This window comes from Panulirus ornatus, chromosome 3 (genome assembly GCF_036320965.1).
Source record: "Panulirus ornatus isolate Po-2019 chromosome 3, ASM3632096v1, whole genome shotgun sequence".
Taxonomy (NCBI): Eukaryota; Metazoa; Arthropoda; class Malacostraca; order Decapoda; family Palinuridae; genus Panulirus; species Panulirus ornatus.
The window spans coordinates 29,901,137-29,915,376 of NC_092226.1; the positions used below are offsets into that span (position 1 = coordinate 29,901,137).

At 42.4% G+C, this 14,240-nt stretch overlaps 1 protein-coding gene across 12 annotated transcripts in view; it reads right to left on the reverse strand.

Annotated features, from left to right (window-relative positions):
• LOC139761795 (uncharacterized) overlaps nt 1-14,240 on the reverse strand; it is a 256,120-nt gene that overhangs the window by 111,580 nt on the left and 130,300 nt on the right. For 2 of the 12 annotated variants that reach the window (XR_011715621.1, XR_011715619.1), the window contains one exon: nt 10,048-10,235. The exons of 9 other annotated variants lie outside the window; for them this stretch is intronic. The gene's annotated coding sequence lies outside the window, so the exon portion shown is untranslated. Of the gene's footprint in view, nt 1-3,759; nt 3,905-10,047; nt 10,236-14,240 lie in introns of those variants that run through there. One more of the 12 variants, XR_011715617.1, reaches the window with a different exon arrangement.

The window sequence follows — 14,240 nt, forward strand, 5'->3', positions numbered from 1 at the left end:
GCAAACACCTGATCCACACATCCTCTACCACTTCTGAAACCACACTGCTCTTCCCCAATCTGATGCTCTGTACATGCCTTCACTCTCTCAATCAATACCCTCCCATATAATTTACCAGGAATACTCAACAAACTTATACCTCTGTAATTTGAGCACTCACTTTTATCCCTTTTGCCTTTGTACAATGGCACTATGCAAGCATTTCGCCAATCCTCAGGCACCTCACCATGAGTCATACATACATTAAATAGCCTTACCAACCAGTCAACAATACAGTCACCCCCTTTTTTAACAAATTCCACTGCAATACCTTCCAAACCCGCCGCCTTGCCGGCTTTCATCTTCCGCAAAGCTTTCACTACCTCTTCTCTGTTTACCGAATCATTCTCTCTAACCCTCTCACTTTGCACACCACCTCGACCAAAACACCCTATATCTGCCACTCTATCATCAAATACATTCAACATACCTTCAAAATACTCACTCCATCTCCTCCTCACATCACCACTACTTGTTATCACCTCCCCATTAGCCCCCTTCACTGAAGTTCCCATTTGTTCCCTTGTCTTACGCACTTTATTTACCTCCTTCCAAATCATCTTTTTATTCTGCCGTCTCCCACGTTAGGCCGTATTTGTTCTCATCCATTCTCTAGCTGTCATATGCAATGCATTGAATTTCCAGCACCTTATCCACAACTAAACCCCACAAACTTTTCATTGGTTTCCCACAACTTCACATGCCTTGGTTCATTCCACTGACAGCACATCGACCCCTGAATACCACATCGCTCCAGTCCACTATTTCGTGCACGCCTTTCACCCTCTCGCATTTTAAGGTTCCAATCCTTCAAGATTTTTTTTCACAACCCTTCTCCTTGTCCCCTCTAACTATGACACGTATATCTTTCGTATCAATTTTTCCTCACTCACTCCTTTGATGGATCCAAACAACTTTAGGACATCATCATCAGCTCTTTCAACCACAATCCTCTCATTACCACACCTGTACCCTACCCTTGCATTACTCACTCGATCAAACACCTTACATCACATACTGTCGTTAGGTATTTCAATTCAAATACATTTACTGTCCTACTTTCCCATCTACAGCTCAAGCCTTTCATCCATACAACACCGTCGGGACTGCTATATCTTGACATACCCATTTTCGCCCTTCCAGATAGTGACCTTTTTTCCACGCATTCCTCAGCGCTCACACAAGCTTCGTCCCCTCATCCATCCTATCCTCAGCTTTCATGGTTTCATTCGCTGCCATATCTACTCCCACGTATCTAAAACGCTTTACTTCCTCCAGATTTTCCCAACTGAAACTCACATCCCGGCTAACCTGTATATTTGTATATTCTTTTCATATTCAAAGTCAACTTTCTCCTTTCATACACTTTCCCAGACTCTGAAACGAACGTCTGCAGTTTTCTTTATAATCTGCTTCCAGTGCCGTGTCATCAAAGCAACAACGGACTCATCGCCCAGCCCACTGAAAAAAAAATACTACATACCTGCTCCTCTCCAAGACCCATGCATCTCTCCATCCATAAACAATTTAAACGTCTATGCTGACATCACACACCCCTGCCACGGACCCATCTTCACTTGCAACCACTCACCACACTCGACCCACTGGCATATGTCTTACTTTCTTGATAAAAACTCGTTACTGTTTGTAATAGCGATCCTCTCACACCACATATTCGTGATACCTTCCACAAAGGATATCTATCATATGCTTTTTCCAGATCCCTCGGCTTATCTTAGTATTTCTCACACACACAAGCACTCCTTAAAGCACCTAGATACAGATGCAGCTACCAGGAAAGCGAAAACTACACCTACTATTACCTCGAACCACGCATTCTGAAGTTACAAAATAAGGCTCTACAATTCGACACAAAGGCAAGCACAGAACTCCTATATGGAAAATACTTCAAAGCATCATCACTGACAAGATAAAACCATCTGGTTATGGGTAGCAGCACAAACATATGGCAAACACTAGATGGCCACAGACACTCAAACTAACACCAACACATACGGTATATACAGAATGAAAAAATACCTTGTCCTAGCCTAGTAAATTTTCTTTGACCGATACCAACAAACATCACCACCCACATTCATAGGCTGCCAGGTATACGAGTAGGACACGAAAAATAGTCTTCTGTAAACTCCCCACACATTTCAGTTTACGTCCGACATCATCATACATTAGTACACTCTGGAAACCATCTTCCACTTGACAGTACATTCGCCTGTGTAGCCCGTTACTTCCTCTCTCCCCAACCATTCAATACAAAATAAATTACTCCCATATACTCGGTAGCTGCTACATTCTCTTATCCTGTCACTAGTGCACTCTTCTCTCACTAATTGATTTTATCTCCTCTACTTCCTAACCGGTTCCTTCTTTTGCTGACGATTACACTCTTCATACTTCATCTCGCTTCTCGTTCCCTCCTTCTTCTAGGTCTCTCTTTTACTGAACTCATTTTCTATCTCAATTTGGATATGTGGAGCATCTCAGACTGAAGTATAAACACTGAAGTCTAAAAATGCTAAAACGCTATTTCTCCTTGTATCTCTACTTAGGATCGATTTGTTTCCCGTTTAATTTCAAAACACCACAATTCAACCCGGTAATAACATAACCATGTTGGGTAAAATCATATACTCCACTCTTGCCCCTTAACCCGAAACCACGCCTGTTCCCGAAATCTGGGAGTGTTGTATACGCAGACACCGTAATTATTTCGTCCAAGTATCGAATACATCTTCGTTAATCAATGTTGAATCAACATCCCACCGTCTAATTAATCTGGCATCGCCTCGCTTCAACTTCACATGACGCAGGGATGTTGCTGCGTGTCAATTTTACAGGTATTATTCTGGCGTCCTCTGCTGCTTTCCATGATTCCTATGTAGGCACTGGATACAGCTAAGCTGTGGAATTCCCTTCCTCCGTTCATTTTTTCCTCTTCATGTGAACTTTTTTCCCTAATTTTTCCTTGTATTACTTTTCTGTCACCCGATCTGGTAGGGGCATGTTTTGATCGTGTCTCGCTTCCATTTGCGTGGGTGCTGAGTACGGTAACTACTAGATCATGCGGCCCATATAAGAGAAATGATTATTCGATTACTAGTAATCGAATACCCTTCGTCTCACGTCCGTGAGCAACAGGGACTCCGTGGGTCATTTCCCGTCATGTTCACATTACCCAGTAACTGGCAGTTTTACCGAACTTACTGTCACATGTGGAGCTATATTTAGTATATGACGCGTAATCGAATAATTTCTCTCTTATGAGTTCCATAGCCTAGCTGCTTCCTCACCCAGATCCAACACAAACAGGAGCGAGTTAAAATCCTTGATGTTGGAAGGCATTATATTCCATGAAAGTGCTCGCTCACTGCGCTATATATATATATATATATATATATATATATATATATATATATATATATATAGTGCAAGGAGGAAGACACTCCTACGATCGCCTTTTTTCTTCACTTCTTGGTAACCGAGGTCAGCCCCAGACTTTCTAGTTGTAGTCGCAATGTAAGCTAATTTCATCAATAACACGCTGACTTTATACAAAAACCAGATTCACATCACAAGTCAAATATAATATGCTCCATGTGCACGTCAACCCCACAGCTCTCAACGACCGTTAGCACAAACCGAGCCGTTCTCCATCTTAGCTCAACTTGCGTCGTGTCCAGTCTCAACAGTGACACTAACCGGCGGCAGGAGGACAGCAGGACAGTAGCAGCTGAAGCTATACGGTACAACAACAACCAGCAGCTGTACACAAGTGATTATAATTCCGTCCTCGGCACTATGGCGGAGCCCGGCGGCTCCCGCATCACATCCAGGAACAGATGCCACAAACTACCAACCAACCGCTACATTTGCCTCGCCCGACAAACTACAGGATGATATATGATGAATTCAATCCTCAAAACAGGTAATGGTTTCCGGCCCTATCCTGGTGCATCACGTCGTCCTGTGCGACTCCACGATACGGCTGATAAATGAGTTCGATGATGGGGTGAGCGAGGGAGGTGGCAGACAACCAAGACATGCTGGCGTCACAGTGACCAGTAACGTCCTTTACGGGTTTATAACCCAAAAGTTGACATCCATTTTGTTGTCGTTATCATTGAATTGGTCGTTTCCTGGTCGAATGGCCCTTCCTCAGTTAGGCGGCGTCATCATGTACAATCATGCCATTTGCATACGACATTATTTGAAACGGTCAGTTATCACGAATAGTGTTGGCGTAATTATTAACTCAACATTTAATGCATGTAGTCACAACCACACATTATTCTAAATACATGATTTCCTGCAGTAAAGGGAATACAACAGTGGTCCTGCAGTAAGAGGAATACATTAGTGGTCCTACAGTAAGAGGAATACACTAGTGAACCTGCAGTGAGAGGAATACATTAGTGGTCCTGCAGTGAGAAGAATACATTAGTGGTCCTGCAGTGAGAAGAATACATTAGTGGTCCTGCAGTGAGATGAATACATTAGTGGTCCTGCAGTGAGAAGAATACATTAGTGGTCCTGCAGTGAGAATAAATTAGTGGACCTGAAGAAGGAGTAAGGCTTTCTTATTCCTTGTGAAAAGTATGAACCCTGAGAAATGCACAGTTGCTCCTACGTGTGTTCCTGTTCTTTTGTTGAGATGTGTCCTTTGTGTGAGATCCGTCAAACACCACTACAGACAGGTCAACCACAGTGATCTCCTCCATAGCAGATGTCCTCCTAGCATATCATCTCATGTTGGTCCACGATACCATGGGACTAACACATCATAGAAGGCAACATCTTCCTAAATGCATCTGCCAGGAAAGCTTTACTTACAAGTCGTTGCGTGGGTGGTAAGTGCACAAATCATTGTGGAGTAGTTTAGTCAGGCTCACACAACGTATATATCTGCAGCCACTAGCCTTTGAAAGACAGGCTGCGGGCCTACTATATTGATCACTTCCTCCCTGATCTTAACTGCAGACGAATGTTGCAAAATCTGCTTCCCAAACATGTCTTTGAGGTTCTTCTTACTAAAGTTCTCTGGCACACTTAACAACACTCATAGAAACACGGGGAATGTGGAGGCCAGGTAGACAAGAAGCTCCTGCGTGTTTTCCATAGCCTTCCCTTGTCTTGCCCAAGACACTTCAGTTCTGAACAGGTAATGGTAAACACCACCATACTTGGCGCTATGTCTGTTATCCCACGTCTTCTCGTGAGCTCCCCCGGTTGTCTTCATGCTCGATATTCCAAGTCTAGTGACAGCCACCCCCCCCCCCCCCCAGCCTCTCGAATCTTTCCATAGCACAGAGGCCGTTCTGAAGGTGTTGATAGACTTCTGGGTGCCTTTGCTGAAGCTGCTGGTGTGGTAACGTGGCATGCATGGCCTTCACACTCAACTGCCGGTGTCTCGTCCTCTCAGCTTTGATGAATGTTTTGCAGAATGTTCACCATACATAGATGATGAAGCCATATAGGATTCACTGAAAACAGATAGATTAGAGGTGAAGATGAGGTCAAAACTGCTAAAACTGCAGAAAATGTGGCGATCATCTTGGAACCATGCAAGTCAGGCACTATACCATAACTTTCATTGGGAAAGGTAAATAATTCTACAAGTGCTTTTTAATAACTGAACCACGAGACCTTATGACTAGAATAATAGTTTTGTAAGAACTGTTAGAAATTATTGGCCTCCAGGTAAAAAAAAGAATAATTTTGACTCATTTGTTTTCGTACATCAATTTGTAATAATTTCTTCATGACAGAACTCAACCTAATCTCCGTATATCTAGTAACTATTTTTTCATGTATCCTTGAATATCAAGAATATTCAACATTTGTATTAGTACAACCAATATTAGGCTTTTCGGTATATATTCCCTCAAATAACATCTAAGTTCCAATCTCACTTCTTTTGGACTATCGCACTTTACGGGCAGAGAAAGAAGATGCTTTTATACAGTTATGTAGATGAAGACAGAGTTACATGACATCTTTGTCACATGTTTCTTGACCTTAAACCCCTGGCATACAAAGTACTGTAGCACGTCACTAGAAATCTCAGGTCTCGAACATATACCACTGCGTAAACTCCCACAACAATCAATGTTTGCAAAAAAAAAAAAAAACAAAAAAAAAAAACCTTAATTGTTAGACGCCTCCTCTTAAAAACGTATTATACATAAATTCTGAGACAAAATTCTACTACTGTTATTGCCAAATTGACACACAAGTTGGCGAAAACGTAAATACCAAACTTCAACACGAGCACCACAGGCGCATGAAGTAACTACCACAGGAACACTGAAGGTGTGCTGTAGGAACACTAAGGGTACCGTGGGCAGCTTAGAGGTACCGTGGGAAGCTCACAGGTACAGTGGGAAACCTATACTACCTCTGGGGGTCATACAAGTACACTGCCCATATTTCTATCCGATACAATTAACAGTAGCCACACTGAGGTGTTAAGTACGCAGCCTACTTGATGAATAATGACATTTCCCGTTTGCTTGCAGTTTTCATTACGATTATCAAATATAACGTTACGGCCTCTTATCCGTTATAGGCTGGACTGTGGCCGTGTTTGTGAGGTGGTGTGACTATCGCGAGGTGGAGAGACGGGAGGGGGGGTTCCTGTTCGTTGAGTAGGGGGGTCGCGGGGAAGATGGTTTGCCAGAGAAAGTTCTCGCACTACCATCATACTATCGTGTTAGTAAGCACATCCTCTCACTTCCATGAATACTGATATTTCTCGTTTGCTCTGAGTCCACATGAAGATTATTATAAAGTTATTGGCTCTACTGTGCCGTGTGCTGGACCGTGTTGCTGGGTGAAGGATGGCGAGACGTGAGGAAACCCAGGGTAGTGGTGGGATGGATGGGGTTTCCCTTTGCCGTGGACAGGGGTGGGGCCTCGAGGATGCACCAACTCCTGTTGCCATCACCACACACTATACTATCATGTTAAGCAGTGCATATCTGCATATGCTGATGTTTCGCATTTGTAGTAATTAACCTTCAGATTAACAAATATAACTATATATTTCATACCTGCTGTGTAATATGATCAGAGTTCATACTCTTTATATTAACCTTTGCCCCAGCCTGTTTTATTGAGTTTATACACATTATATGGAGTGGTCGGCGCTCATGACTCTGCTACAATAGGCCTTAGAAACATAGGCATGGCATATATTTTGTTTCACATTTCGAGGATAACCATACAGCACACACCATACGTAAAGTAATTCCGAACTTGACAGTTTAATCATGCCCCCGGCCACCGTCCTTGTCAGTCACTGTTTGCAGTAGCGGCTTGGAAGGAGCGGTTCCCACTGAACTTCATTGTTAGTCATCATCAGCTGTTCCGGTGTCTTGACAACAACCATGAAGTCGTGACAACGTCCTCTGACATTCCACGATTCAACTGACCACGAAGTCGTGACAACGTCCTCTGACGTTCCACGATTCAACTGAAGTCGTTTGGTGCACAAATTTTCTTGAAGAATGCTGTGCAAGACAACAGTCGTGGAATTCCATCCTTCTGTTTAGCTACAGTTCTCACAGCGGTACATATATTCAACCCAGACATGGAGGGAGTTCCAGCTATTAAGTTATACCATCGAGTTTCTCTAAACCATTAAACGAAAATGTGCATCATTGAAATGAGCACATCTTTATCCGTAGTGGCACCTTTCATGCCAGCTAAATGCAACAGTTCGTCAGTTAACTTCAACATTTGCAGTCGAGCCACGTACGAACATGGCCAGCTGAGCTGTATCACCGACCTACGCACAGTCATCTATCTGTACATATACACTAAGACCCAAAAATTTACTGTGTTTACGGTTTGTTTCTTTATGTCGTCTGCCATGTCATCAATCCCTCGAGCAACTGTTAGAAAATAAGTTTCTCTTCATAAACTTTCTACCGCGGTTACACGACACTGTTTTAGAAACTTGCCGCTGGCATTTGGCTCCAATAGCTTAGCAATTAGTTTGCTGGTGGCGTAACGTCTCCACACTGACCTTCCTATCAACAAAGCTATGTTGTGTTAGCTCTCCTTTCATTACATAATTTTTTTCTGGATGTCTTGATGCATCGTGAGGGCGACTGATGTATTCTTTCGATAATGTGATAGATCCTGACAAACAAGTATACTGGTCAGGCTCTGAGAAGAAAAAATTTCTAATAATAATCAGACTCTGCTCCCTCTATCAACCTTCCTCGTCTCCATACCAGACCTGCGACATAATGTGTACTGAAGTCACTATCATTGTTATGACAATACAACAACTAACAACAACAACCATTTGCTTGTACTTTTCATAGGTACTTGACGCAAGGCAGATCGGCACAATCGCTCTCGCTGGCCCTGGCGAGTCTGAACGTGGCTGGAACATCCCGTGGTTGGGACTGGCACTCACTTGAACAAAATAATGTACACGATATAAACTACAGTTTTTTGCTTTTAATAACCAGTTTGTGTATAAAACTGAAGCAAGAGTAAAACTTGATTTGTATTATCCTTTTCTTCTCTTATTACGTAAATGTACATCACTTCAAATTACATTTACGTTTGCAAATTACATTTACTTGCACAAACAATAATGCTGAGGACTCGTGGGGTCAGAGGAAATTGGTTGGCGGGCCTAATGTGGGCCGAAGGCAGTAGCTTCGCCGCCCTTGGTTCAATGCAACACCCCACAGGACGGACACCACTACCAATGGGGAGGCGTTGCCAGCTCAGCAGCTCGGGAGGACCGTTACACCAGGAATCGAAGCTGTACGCTGAGGCCACGCACAGAAAAATGATATCAGCCGTTAGTTCATCCTTATCCCACAGGCCGGAACCTCAGCCTGGATCAAACCCCCGTCAGAAACTTTGTGAACCCTGGTAGTACACTAGAACTCCCAGGTCTCTCGAGAAAAATAGATAAATAAAACGAAAACTCCTGACTCCCAGTGTACTGAAGCTCCACAGACTGATTTCCCATCTTTTCTATATCCTGAGATAAAGAAAACGAAAAAAAGTTGACGCCATCAAAAACAGGTAGTTTAAAAAATAATTTAAATAATGGTTTTCAACAAGGAAACATACACAGTACAGTGAATGACGCAAAAAACAAAACACTGGGCAAAAACATCTTTAAAGAGGAAAGAGCAAATAATTCTATTGTTACTAATTAGGTTTTTGCTCCCGAGAGCTGGCTGCTTGTGTGCTCCCATCACTTGCTACACCACGCTATACTCGGCAAACTGCTGCGTCACATGACTAGTGTGTGGGTCGTTTTGATAACTGTTTCTTTACCTACACGTCGCAGCGAGTGAACTTTCAACCCTCTCATGTCTTTCCCAATAACTATGATCTAGCACATTTCCTCGAAAATTCGTAAATACTTTCCCTTGTCTCTTCTTTTCCCCTTTGATTAACTTTCTATGCTTTATTTAAGGTCCGGTCTTGATGTAAACACTTGTCCGTGACTGAAGCCTCTTAACGTTAAAGAATAAAAAAAAATCTACAAGTATAAATTCTACGTGAGGACAACGGATGACGTTATCACCAGATGCAGGTAATGTAAAAGGAAACTGATCACCTCACGAGCCACAGAACACCTGACCAGATACCATCCCAGGCAAGTGTGAGCAGTGCAGCAGAAGGCGTCAGCAAGTCGAGAACAACACAGTCTGCTACAACTCTCGTCATAACAAAAGTTCAAGGTCAAACAAACTTTGCCTTAACAACAACAAGAACGTCGTTGGGGCACAAACAAATCTGCAAACTACAACCAAGAAATGTAAACACACCAAACCATACGGTACAAACTGCTCAGCAACTTCCACCTCTGGTTCAAATGGAATCGGGACACGACGCATCACAGGCGTACCATTTGCATCGTCACTGACAAAGGCGGAAGACAATGGTATAATGAGCTCTCGGAGGCGTGTCTGAGTTTACAGGATCACAATTAGGATCTGGGTAACTCACCAGGATCCTGCGATGGACTGACTGACAGAGGACGACTGTGTGAAAGAGTAGCAGTTGACAACACACGACCTTCAACGGAACCTTGATTGATTATGACGACGCACGGAGTGAACATGTTCACAGAGGTACGGGTTCCTCCACACAACACTGGACACTTCTCGAGAATGTACAGTGGAAGGATCCGGAACCTGGAGAGAAAACCCATATACTTCAAGGGGCTGTGACTAGGGATGACATAAATGTAATGCTTACTTAAGAAACATGCCCACGTGACCGTTATCTAGGCCAAACACCAAAGGTTTCTACTACACAGAACATCAGGCAGGTTTGGCTGTATGATTCCAGTCAGGTCTGTCATCCCTTGTGCTCATGTGCGCGATCCAATACACTGTGATGATAGTGTATGTAGATGTTCAGGCAATACACTGTGGTGATAATGTATGTAGATGTTCAAGCAATACACTGTGGTGATAATGTATGTAGATGTTCAGGCAATACACTGTGATGATAATGTATGTAGATATTCAGGCAATACACTGTGATGATAATGTATGTAGATATTCAGGCAATACACTGTGGTGATAACGTATGTAAATATTCAGGCAATACACTGTGGTGATAATGTATGTAGATATTCAGGCAATACACTATGGTGATAACGTATGTAGATATTCAGGCAATACACTGTGGTGATAACGTATGTAGATATTCAGGCAATACACTGTGGTGATAACGTATGTAGATATTCAGGCAATACATTGTGGTGATAACGTATGTAGATATTCAGGCAATACACTGTGGTGATAACGTATGTAGATATTCAGGCTTAGAGAATTTAAGAACATAGACCGAAAAAATAAATTGGAAATCAAACGTCAAATATGGCTTGAGTGATGTGAAAATCCTTAACCACACGTCCTCGGAAAAAATTAAGAATTGCTTCAGGTAAAAAAGTTCATCCTCCTGCAGGTCATGAGGCATCTCTCGTAGAGGAATTTGCCTCCAAAAGTACGAGTGGCAACCTTCTGCAGGTATACAGGAGGAACTGCCTCCATTCAGACAACCTAATGTGAGCTAGGGGTTCGAGCCTTGGCCAGTACACAGTACTATTCAGAGGAGATGCCTTGTTCTGGATCTAATAGTATATAGTCATTAACTCTGGTAATAAGGAACCAGTAACACATCTTCGGGTGCAAAACATAAATCGTGATAGGGTTCCATACCATCAAAAGACTGAAAAAACGGAAAAACTGATAAGCTATAAAAGTACATGAAGGAAAGAAGAGCCTACAGGTTGAATCTTATGGTAATTATATGGGGTAATATGACGGTAGCCAACCATTGTATTCCCAGAACTTACTACGCACATCCTATGACGTCTGAACTCATAGACTGCTCCACCACAGTACTAATACTCTTGAGACCTCACAAACTGGGTAATAAGAAGTAACACAGTAGCTCCAAGATGGATTAAAACGAAAAATGTTTGCCTAGAACACATCTCCAGCCAACATTTTCAAAACTTCAACCTCTCCCTTCCTTCCTGGTAGTTAAGATACTCAAGAATGGCAAGGGACTCGTCTTCAAGTCACTCCTGGCCGGGAGGACACAGCTGTAACATGGTGAGACATGGATGACAACAGCGCACAACAGTCTCAAGTATCAGGACGCTCGCATTGACCTACGTGACACACGGCCGGATCTGTTCGACTTTTCTTTCATTCTTTTTAGACCTGATCGTCGTCTTCCACGATGGCGAGGTAATGCCAGGAACAGACGAAGAAACGCCGTATCCATTCTCGAGCTGTAGTGTATAATGCACCGAAACCACAGCTCCCTATCCACAACCATGCCCAGCAGGACATTCCATGGTTCATCCCGGACGCTTTGCATGCCCTGGTTTAGCCCACTTATAGCAGGTCGACCCCTCTATACCACAGCGTTCCAATTCACACTATCCAGTGCCCATCTTTGATCCTCCTGCATATTCAGATCCCGATCGCTCAAAATCTTTTTTCACTCCATCCTTCCATATCTAATTTGGTCTCGCCGTCCTCCTTGATCCTTCCACTTCTGACACATACATCCTCTTCGTCAACATTTCCTCACTCATTCTCTCCATATGTCCAAACCATTTCTGTTCTCTCGTTTTATTACCACATCACTCTTTTACTCTTACATTACTTACATCTACCGTCTTCCGCATAGCCTTATCTATCTATAGCCTATGCCTCGCATCCACAAATTGTTTTTAGGACTACTATTCTTTCAAACATACCCATTATCCCTCCCACATAAAGATCTCTCTTCTTTGCGTTCTCCAGCGCTCCCAGAACCTTCGCCTTCTAAACTACCATATGACTCCCAGATATCTAAAGCACTTCACCTCTTCCAGTTTTCCTCTATTCAAACTCACACCTCAACTAACCTGTTCTTCTACCCTGCTAAACCTAATAACCTTGTTTTTACTCACATTTACTCTCAACTTCCTCCATTTACACACTCTTCGAAACTCAGTCACCAACTTCTGAAGTTTTTCACATGAATCTGTCACTAGCGTTAAAAATAGTTTTCCCAGGCCATTCATCCCTAGGATCAGGATGATATATCATTTTGTTTGCTCAGGATTTTGAGTGATGCTCAGTCATCATATATCCGGTGTTTGTGCTGGTGGTATGTTGGAGCTATCTTTGGCGGTAGTATGGTGGCTAGATGTACAAGATTAGGCAGGAAAGTTATTGAACATGATGTCATGAAGTATTTGCCATAAGAGTGGTGGATGGTTGTAATAAAATGACTGAGGACGTATTTGATGCAGATAGCATACGTAAAATTTTAGACGTGTGATAGTAGAGAACGTTCAAGAAATGGAGCCTCACCAGCGTACAACTCCTTCCTATACAGTGAAAATAGATTATGTTAACTGCCAAGCAAATCACGTTAAGGGAATCAGATGGAAGAGATATAGATGATTTAGGGATATGTGAGGAACTGAATAACAAACTGAAGATAGTGTTTTTACAATGGAAGACAAACACAGTTGAGATGAAACGGGGAAGAGATCTTAGAGAACAGTGTGCTATCGAGAAAAGACATTATCAGAATAGTCAAGTCCCTTGACCCATAAAAATCTCATGATTATGAAGAAAGCGTACCGTAGGTGCTGAAGATGTGTGTACATGCACTGACAAACCACTTGAAATACTGTTCAAAATGTCGCTGGAGAAATGCAAAGGACAAGGGCAAATATCGAATCTATCAGTAAGAATGGAAAGAAAGCCTATAAACCATACAACTAAACAATATCTTTAAGAATGTTTTGTTTCTATAAGTATATACGGAGACTCATATGTGTTATGCAGGCTATACATTTTCTAATGAATTTTCAACTGTTTATCAATCTTTCCTGATTTTCCAAGAAAAAATTGATACTTCTGCATTTAAGAAAGGTTTTGTTCCTTACCAAGCAGAGAATTGAGCATATGGCAGGTTCAAAATACTCAACTATTTTCAGAAATTAAGATAATAAGCTGTAAAAGAAATGTGTATCATGGAACACTTATTTCCAGCAAACCCTAAGACTGTATATCAATTTAATTTTTTTCATGTTGAAGGCTCCAGCTCCGAACAGAAGTCCACATCAAGGCCTGGCCCTTAACTGATATATAGAGAGGATTATGAAAGGGAAAAACAAAAGATAAGGGAAAGTAATTACGAATTTTTAAGTGAAAAAACTGTCTTTTAAAATGCGCCAAGTCATAGTTATTACGAAAGACATTAAAAGACACGAGTTCCAAAGCTTCGACGTGTAGGGAAAGAAGCAGATATCAAAACGGCCCACCCTTGAGTTGCTGACGGCCACGCAATAAACATATGACGTAGCAGCTTGTCGAGTATTGCATGGGCTAGCTAGTGGTGGGGGCACACAAACAGCCAGCTCCCGGGAGCACAAACCAAAGTAATACCTATAGAACAAGGGAAGTGAACCGACAGTGTGGCGTAAGGCACGAGGGTTAAGTTTGGAAGTTAGCCTGGGACAGTTTATGAGTCGGGCCGTTCAGAAGTTAAGTTTCGACATCTAAACGCAGACCTAGCTATTTCCGTAATGTGGGGGTTTCCAAGAAAGAGTGTATGTTACAGTTATGCCAAGTATGACCATCGAGTCAAGAGGTGGAGTTTCGGATCCGTCTAGT